The following is a 9,197-nucleotide window of genomic DNA, read 5'->3' as shown; positions in this document are numbered from 1 at the left end:
ACTCAAGGGCTCATAACAACAACAACTAGCTGAGGTGCTTATCTTCTGGCATTCTATCAGACAACATTTCAGGGCTATTCATAAGGTTTTTGGTGGCCAATTTTTCCAGTAGTGGATGGTCCAGTCTTTCTTCCCAGTCTTAGTTTGAAAGCGTTGCTGAAACCTGTCTATATGGGTGACTCTGCTGGTTTTTGAGATACTGGTTGCATAGCCTCCAGATTCACAGCAACATGCAAGCCACAGCAGTGCAACAATCTGACAGATGGGTGGTAGCAGCTGGACTTATATGAACTCCTACAGAAGTTTCCCTATAGTGGAGCCAGAAAGTGAGTTATTTAAGTGGATATAGCTCCCAAAACCACCACAGGGCCACTGGGGCAGAGAAACCAACAAGACAGATCTCATCCAGCTAATACAAAGAAAAGCCTGCCCATGTTTCACCTGAATGGCAGCTCAAATATAATCAGCCCCAAGAGCAGGGAAGGAAAGCTCAGGCAAAAGCAGAGTAACACCCAGCCACAAAGAGGGCTTGTTGAGTGTGGGCTTTCCAACTGAAAACATGGTTCCAGATACAGAGAAGGGAAGGGAATAACCAGGCAGAGAAAGGAGAAGGAGGAGAGAGAGAGAGAGAGAGAGAGAGAGAGAGAGATTTGCCCTCTGGTGGACAGAATGATTACTGCACAATATCTCGCCTGAGTAGTGGTGCCTACTGGTGGACTGTTTGACCACAGTGTGTTCTCTGGTGTGTTTGGGAGATATTGAAAATTGAAAACCAAGATCTGGAACTTCTGAATCACAATTAGGCCAAGGAGAGACAACCTATCAAAGGGAGAGGAAAAAACAGTAATCAAAGGCTAAAGTATCTGCTTAAGAAATTTTTACAGAAAGTAAGGCATGTAAAAACACCTAATATTGGGGAGGATTGAGAACATTAACACCCTCAAAAATTCTAGTGACCCAACAAAAAATCACAAGACAAACAAAGGGGGGGGGGGGAGAAAGAAGGAAAGAAACACTAGCCCACCCAAATGAATATGACAAAGAAAGTGAAAGAATATCTACAGAACACCAAATTATGAATAGAATAATATAATACAACAACACTAAACATAATTAAATAGTTAAGGGAAAACAAAGACAAAATATTTCAAAGAAATAAGGAAAACAATGCAAGAACAAAATGAGGATCTAAAAAAGAAATCAAGCAGAAATATTATAACTGAAAAGGATAGTAATAGCAATGAGAAACACATGGAAGGATATAACAACAGATTTAGTCAAGCATAAGAAAGAATTCATAAAGTAGAGGCTAACTTAATAGTCAAACTTAACAGAGGCTAAAGAACAACAAACAGAGGTTCAAGATGGCTGAGCACAGTTTAATGGAATTATGAAACAATATCAAGAGACCTAATGTATACATCATGGGAATTCCAGAAGAAGATGAGAGAGAGAAAGGGACAAAAAGAGTATCTGAAGAAATAAAGACAGAAAATGTCTGACCAAGAACATGAATTTACAAATCCAAGAAGCTCAAAGAACCCCAAGCAGAATAAACCCAAAGAGATCTATACTGAGACTCATCACAGTCAGGCTTTCAAAGACTAAGGATAAGGAGAGAATCCTAAAAGCAGTGACAGAGAAGCAAATAGTCACATACAAAGGGTCTTCAATAAGCTTACATGAGAATTTCTCCTCAGAAACACTGGTGGCCAGGAGGCAGTGGAATAAAAGAAGAAAGCTGTTGTTCTGGTTACATAGTGCCATTCTGATAAGAATATACCACAAATGGGATGGCCTTAACAAACATGAGTTTATTCTTACAATTTTGAGGCTTTAAGTTCAAGTTCAAAATGTTAGGCTCGAGGGGCTGTGTCAAAGCTACTTGATCTTGGGCTTCAGCTCTGCCTCTTGCTCCCAGCCCACTGAAGCTGGAGGCATCTCTTCACTTAGGCAGCTACTGGCTGCTGAGGCTAACAAGCCCAAGGTTGACAAATAAAATGGCACAGTCTCGACGTTACCAAACCACACAGCAGGCCATTAATTTCAGTCTATTTTAAGTCCCAAGGTCAGCAGAGCATGGCAGGCTGCTGAACAATGACACAGCTACATGCAGGGTTCAAGCGTGCCATAAACTAGAGACCATTCCCAAAGCTGCTGCTTATATATGGGAAGCAGACCACATAGCCAAAGCAGCTACTCAGCTGCTTGTGGTAGATCCCACCATGGCATTGATTGCCAGTCTCATCATGGGGAATAACTACCACCAGCTGCCCATCCACTCAACCAGACTCAGCCAAGTTGACACAAAAACATAACCACCATAGCTGTCAACCAAGAATACTATACCCAACAAAACTTTCCTTTAAGAACGAACATTCTCAAAGAGAAACTGAGAGTTGATATCCACCAGCCCAGCCCTATAAAAAATACAAATGAGAGTCTGAAATGGAAGGGAAAAGACACTAGAAAGTCTTACAATACTGCATGCAGCCATCTAAGATACAACAATTGGTCTTTCTTTATCCAGAGCAAAGAAGAGTGAAGAAAATCAAAGAGACACAGAACTAGTTAGTCCAAGGGATTAATGGACCATGCTACCACTCCTAAACACTCAGAATGGGATCAAAATAGGAGATTCCTGAGACTATGACCAATAGTCACCCCTCAGGCCTGGAATTGAACTCACTCCCATGGCTTCCAGCCAAACAACAGACAAGCCTACAAGGTGTACCAAGTAGGTACACTCCTTAGAACAACAACTGTGGGAGATCAGAAGGGCAGCATTTGCACAGGGATATAGTTCAGAGAACAGGAATGCATAGAAAATAAGGACACAGGGCGGAAGTGAGAAGGGAGTATTATGGGCATTGAAATCAATGTTATGAAACTAAATGTGTATGAACTGTTAAATGGAAAATGAATTTGTTCTGTAAACTTTCACCCAAATCACAATATAAAAAAACTGAAGAAAGAAAGAAAACATACACTTTGACCAAGGGGGATTATTACAGGAATGCAGGGATGGTTCATCATTAGAAAATCAATAAACATAATACACCACATCAGTAGAACAAATGAAAAGAACTACATAATTATCTGTGTAGATGCAGAAAAAGTATTTAATAGCGTCCAACACTTTCTTCATGAAAACTTTCAAGAAAATTGTGATAGACTAGAAAAGAAGAAGTAAATTTAGCTCTATTCACAGATAGCATGATCCTATATATAAAAATCCAAAGAGTCCACAAAAAGTGTCTAGAGATAACAGAGGAATTTAACAAAGTTCCAGGGAACAAGCGTAACAAACAAAAATCAATTGTGTTTCTATACAACAGCAATCAGAAATTTGAAAGGAAAATTAGGAATACGATTCCATTTATAATAGCATCTAAAAAAATAAAATACTGAAGAATAAATTTAACTAGGAATGTGAAAGACTTACACAATGAAAATTATAAAACATTGATGAAAGAGATTAAAGAAGCTTAAATAATTGGAAAGATGTCCCATTTCTATCAATTAGAAGACTTAACATTGTTAACATAACAATACTACACAAAGTAATCTATAGATTCAACACAATCCCAATCAAAATTCCAACAGTCTGCTTTACAGAAATGGAAAACCAACCCTCAACTTGATATGGAATGGCAAAAACTCCCAAATAGCTAAAGCAATGTTGAAAGAAAAGAACAAAGTAGGAGGACTCACACTTCCTGATTTTAAAATATATTATACAGTTATAGTAATTAAAACAGCCTGGTACTGCTTTAACAATAGACACATGACCAATGGGCAACTGAGAGTCCAGAAATATATGCACATATTTATGGTCAATAGACTTTGACAAGGGTGCTAAGTCCATTTATTTGGGAAAGAAACATCTCTTCAACAAATGATACTGGGAAAATTGGACTTCCACATGCAGAAAAAAACAAGATGCATGCTTCACACCATGCACAAAAACAAATTCAAAATGAATTAAAGACTTAAATGTGGAAATTAAAACCATAACATCCTTAGAAAAAATGCAGGGACAACACTGTCAGATTTACCTTTTAACAATGGATTACCTAATATAATAACAAAAGCACAAACAGCAAAAGACAAAATAAATGAGACCACATAAAAATTAAAAACTTATCCATCAAAAGACTTTACAAAAAAGGTGAAAAGACAAGCTACTGACTGGGAGAATATCTTCAGAAAACATATAACTGATAAGAATCTAGTAACCAAAATATATATAAAACTTTGACAACTTAACAACAAAAAGATAAACAACCCAATCAAAAAATGGACAAAGAACTTGAATAGATATTTCACCAAAGAGTACATTCAAATGAACATGGGATATATGGAAAGATACTCAAAATCATTAGCCATCAGAGAGATGCAAATCAAAACCACAATGACATACCATTTAACTCTCACTAGGATGGCTAAGATAAGAAAAAAGAAAAAAGAAACAGAAAATAAAAAATGTTGGTAAGGCTGTGGAGAAGTTACAGCTGTTGTCAATTGTTGGTGGGAATGCAAAATGGTACAGCCATTGTAGAAAACAGTGTGGCAATTCCTCAAAAAATTAAAACTAGAACTACCATAGGATCTAACAATTCTACTTCTATGTTTTTAAAAGATTTTAAAGCAGAGACTCAAACAGATACTTGTGCATCAATATTCACTGCAGTCCTAGTGACAATAGTCAAAAGGTATAGAAACAGACTAAATGTCCACCAATGGATGAATGGGTAAATAAAATAGTAGTATACAATGGAATACTACTCAGTCAATAAGAGAAATAATGTCTTGGTACATGCTACAATATACACACAGCTTGAAGACACTATGGTGAGTGAAATATGTCAATCACAAAAGGAAAAATACTGTATGACATCACTTACATAAAAAGACAAGAACAGGCAAAAATATTGAGAGATCAAAGTTTGTTAGTGGTTACCAGAGGTGAGGGAGAGAGGAAAAAGAGGAAGCATTGTTTATGGAGTACTGAGTTTCAGTTTATGGTGATGGAAAAATTACATTGATTAAGGGTACCGTTGCACAGCTTATTATTGTAAGTGCTATCAGTAAGTTGTACATCTGTAAAAAGTTGAATTAGCAAAAGTTGTGTGAAAGACATATTTACCACAATGCAAAGACAAAAAGTAGTAGCTACTGAGGATGCTTTTGTACAGTAACACTGCATGGGATTTCGTTCCTTTGTTTGGAGATTTAGGGTCATGGTTCATGGGACATCTCTAGTTAATTAGCCTAATAATATGTTCAGTGTTTCTGTTCTACCTAGTAGTTGCCTAGTCTTAAAAGCTTGCAAACAGCCATTCAAGGTACAACAATTAGTCTCTATTCTCTAGGAGCTACAGAGGAAGGAGAGTCAGGAATAGGAGGAGGAAATGGAATGTGTGGCTAATTGCCTCCATGAACAACTGCCTCCTTGCCGTTAGAACAGAACTGGATGGTGCCTGGCTACTGTTACTGAATAGTTTGCTTAAAGATCCTATAGAATGATCCTGATCAAAAGGGGGAGAAATGCAAAATTACTTTCAAATTCTCAGGTTTATATAAGGAAGAAAATTTTCTTTGTTGGTTACCACAGGTGGGAGAGGAGAGGAGGGAACACTGTTAGATAGGTAGAGACAAGTATTGATTTGGGTGAAGAGAAGGGCAATGTACCAAATGTGAGTGATCAACACAGTGGCATTGAGGAAGAGGAAGACAGAGAGAGGTGTATGAGAGGTACAGACAACAAAGATTAAGCCTTTTGCATATACAGTACTGTGTAGTCAGTGAAGACAAACATTGATCTATAGGTGGATAGATGGGTGGATGGGCTGAACTATTAGCTATGTCTATGCAGGGGGTAGTGTGCCCATGACCATGTATAGGGTTGCCAGACAATGTTTCTACAAGTGTATTTGTAAAGGGACAAGGTTGAAGTCACTTCTTGGCCACAGCTAGCTACCCAGGAGCAAGTAGTTGGACCTGTGGGCTCAGGACCATGGTCGCAGGGGACATCAAGCTCAATTGGCATAACATACTACACAGAAACATTGTTCCACATCCTACTTTGGTGAGTAGTGATTGGGATCTTAAAAACATGCAAGCAGCCATCTAGATGAAGTGGTGTCTCTCCTCATCCAGAGCAAAGAAGAATAGAATAGTTAGAAAGTAGAAGAAAGCCAAAGGTGCATGTAAACAGTTAGTCCAAGCGACTGGTACACCATGCAATCCTCAGCCTATATAACTATGAGACCAGAAGAACTAGATGGTGCCCAGCTACCAGTGTCAACCACTTGGAGGGGAATCTATGCAGGAGATCCTGGACAGAGTGGGAGAACAATGTAGAACAAAACTCAAAATCATAAAAAAGGATCAGGTTTGCTGGTCTGATAGAGCCTGGTAGAACCCCTGAGACTATGGCCCCTAACTGTCCTTCTGGTCTGGAATTGAACGCACTCTTGTGGCTTCCAGCCAAACAAGACAGGCATATGGGTTGAATATTTACATTAGGTAGATACACTCCTTGGAGAAATCAATGATGGGAGAAAAGAAGGGCTGTGTATACACAGGGAGACAGCTCAAGTGCATGGAAAGGAAGGACACAAGGAAGAGGTAACTATGGGGAGGATGAGGGAGGGAAGCTTTTGCATTGTGGGAAATTGCAGTCAATGTCATGAGACAAAGTTTATGTGAGATGCTATATGAAAAATGAATTTGCTCTGTAAACTTTCACCCAAATCACAATAAAAAATTGTTTTTTAATTATTACTTTCAAATTCTCATGGAATCCAGTCTTTCCAGAGCCATGAAAGCTGAATGAACCCCTGAAACTATTGCCCTGAGATAATCTTTATATGTTAAACCTTAAACCAAAAACATTCCTTGACATCTGCCTTGAATATTGTGTTCTTTTAAAAGCTATCTATAGGGAGAGGATCAAAGATAGCATACTAGACAGATACACTATCCAGACCTTCTACAACAAAGAGTAGAAAAAACAAGGGAAACAGCTATAGTGACAATCCTGGATCCCAGAGCTTCAAAGGAAAAATAAAGAAGTAGATCAAATACTGATGAGAGAAAGAGACTAAGCAAAACTGTACAAGGAGCAGAAAACTGCCATCTTATGCAGTGCAACCATTTTTAATTATTACAAGTAGTGTACTGATCAGAGTAGGAACTAGATAACTAATTTCCCAGGACTGCACCAGCACTCAAATTGGTGATATCACAGGTGACTAGAGAGTTGAGAGCCCGTGACTCTACACAGTCATATCACCCACACCTGCTCCCCCATCCACTGGGCATATGCTACCACTCACTCCAGCACCACTAGACTGATGACAAACAGTGACCAACACCTGCCTAGCCTGCTTTCTGCTGCTCTGCATAATTAGTGATCAGAGACTTGTACCCACACACCTACCTGCTACCAAATCCACTCGGAGACAGGTGGTGAGCATCCCAGTGCTGCCAAACTGGCAACCAGAATAACACACTCACCCCATTGCCTGAATAATATTAAAGCAGAACAAAACAATAAATCAGAGTGAAGCAAACCAACATACAATCAACAAAGTAATACACAAAATATACTAATTAATAGAAAATAATACACTACAATATTTCAGAGACAACAGACAACTTTAAACCATACAAAAAATACAGGACAAAATGGTTCAAACAAGTGACCAAATTACAGGGCCAGAAAATCTTTCAGAGAAGAAATGCTATTGGAACTACCCAGTAAGGAATTCAAAAGATTTATGTTTAGGTACCTTCAATGCATTGAGAGAAAGTTCAAGGAAACCACAGACAAAATCAAGGAACACACAGACAAAACTCACGAAAAATTCAGAAAAACAATATGAGAACAAATTGACAAAGCAAATGGAAAATTAAAATCTATCTACATGGGATCAAACTGACAACTGCTACTCGAAAGATTAGGTAGGAAACTTAGGGGCCAGTGAGTTTATGTTAATAGAGGAGGAACAACTCGGAAAAACAAGGGTGAGAATGGTTGCACAACACAAAGAATATAATCAATGACACTGAATTATACATGCAGAAAATGTTGAATTGATGTATGTTCTGCTGTATATATTTTCAACAAAAAATATTAATTACTTAAAAATTTAAATCTTCAATTATGGCAACTCCAAAAGTAATTTTTACAAAACATTCAAAGAACAGATAAAAATATTCTGGGAAATGAAAATATAGTTATCTTTACTATATTTGTTGTAATTTCTTGCCTACAGAATGAAATATCCCTAATGGAAATACTGATCACTTGAATTTGCTTCCTTACAATATTGACTGAGCAAGTATCTAATATTAAAGTAATAAAATATAATATACACACAGAGGCAACATTTTACACATGCTCATCATAATCAATTCAGTTTTAAATGACCCAAAGACACTGTCCACCATTCCTCTATATCATATGCTTCACCATCTGGACAGAGCCCATGACAGGTGGCATTTTCATCACTGCTCCTTATAGATGTCCTGGACCTGGAAGGGACCAAGGATCTGGAACATTGCTGCATCACTTTATAAATGCTGTTCAGTCTTATTAAAAGTTTTTGAGATTGATTACAACCAAGCTAAGTCTATTATTTCAAATAATTCTAATAAGTAATAAAATATACTCATTAGTCCAGATTTGGAAAGAAAACATTAAATTTACTTTTTTTTCTTTTCAGGGCAAAGAATTCCAAAAAACAAGAAAGATTCCTAGGAGGATATGGTGGAAATATTTCAAAAAAATTATAATAATCACTATGGCAATTCTCCTTTCAATCATCATCATTCTTTTAACCACAAGTGTAATACCAACCTGAACCTACCTCTCCCTGTCCCCATCAAGTACCAATAAATTGTTATATATAATTGTAGCATTCTACAGCCAGTGATTTTGAAATCATCCGCTAGTGGTGGGATTGGAGGGAGAGGGTGTTGGAAATAAGTATTTCCTCGTGCTTTCAGCATCCCTTGATTCTTATGTTTGTACCTCTTCCATTTTTGTAATCTAATTTGTTTTTTCCTCACTGCTATACCATTTCTCAGGAGCTCTGGTAGCATAGTGGCTAAGACACTTGCCTGCTAACCAGACGGCTGGCGGTTCAAACCCACCAGCCACTCCTCGGAAGGAAGGTTGGGCAATC

This window comes from Orycteropus afer, unplaced genomic scaffold (assembly GCF_000298275.1).
Source record: "Orycteropus afer afer isolate SDZICR_OR568_19922 unplaced genomic scaffold, OryAfe1.0 scaffold00172, whole genome shotgun sequence".
Classification (NCBI taxonomy): domain Eukaryota; kingdom Metazoa; phylum Chordata; class Mammalia; order Tubulidentata; family Orycteropodidae; genus Orycteropus; species Orycteropus afer.
The sequence above is the reverse complement of the archived record's forward strand: the minus strand, read 5'-3'. Positions refer to the sequence as shown.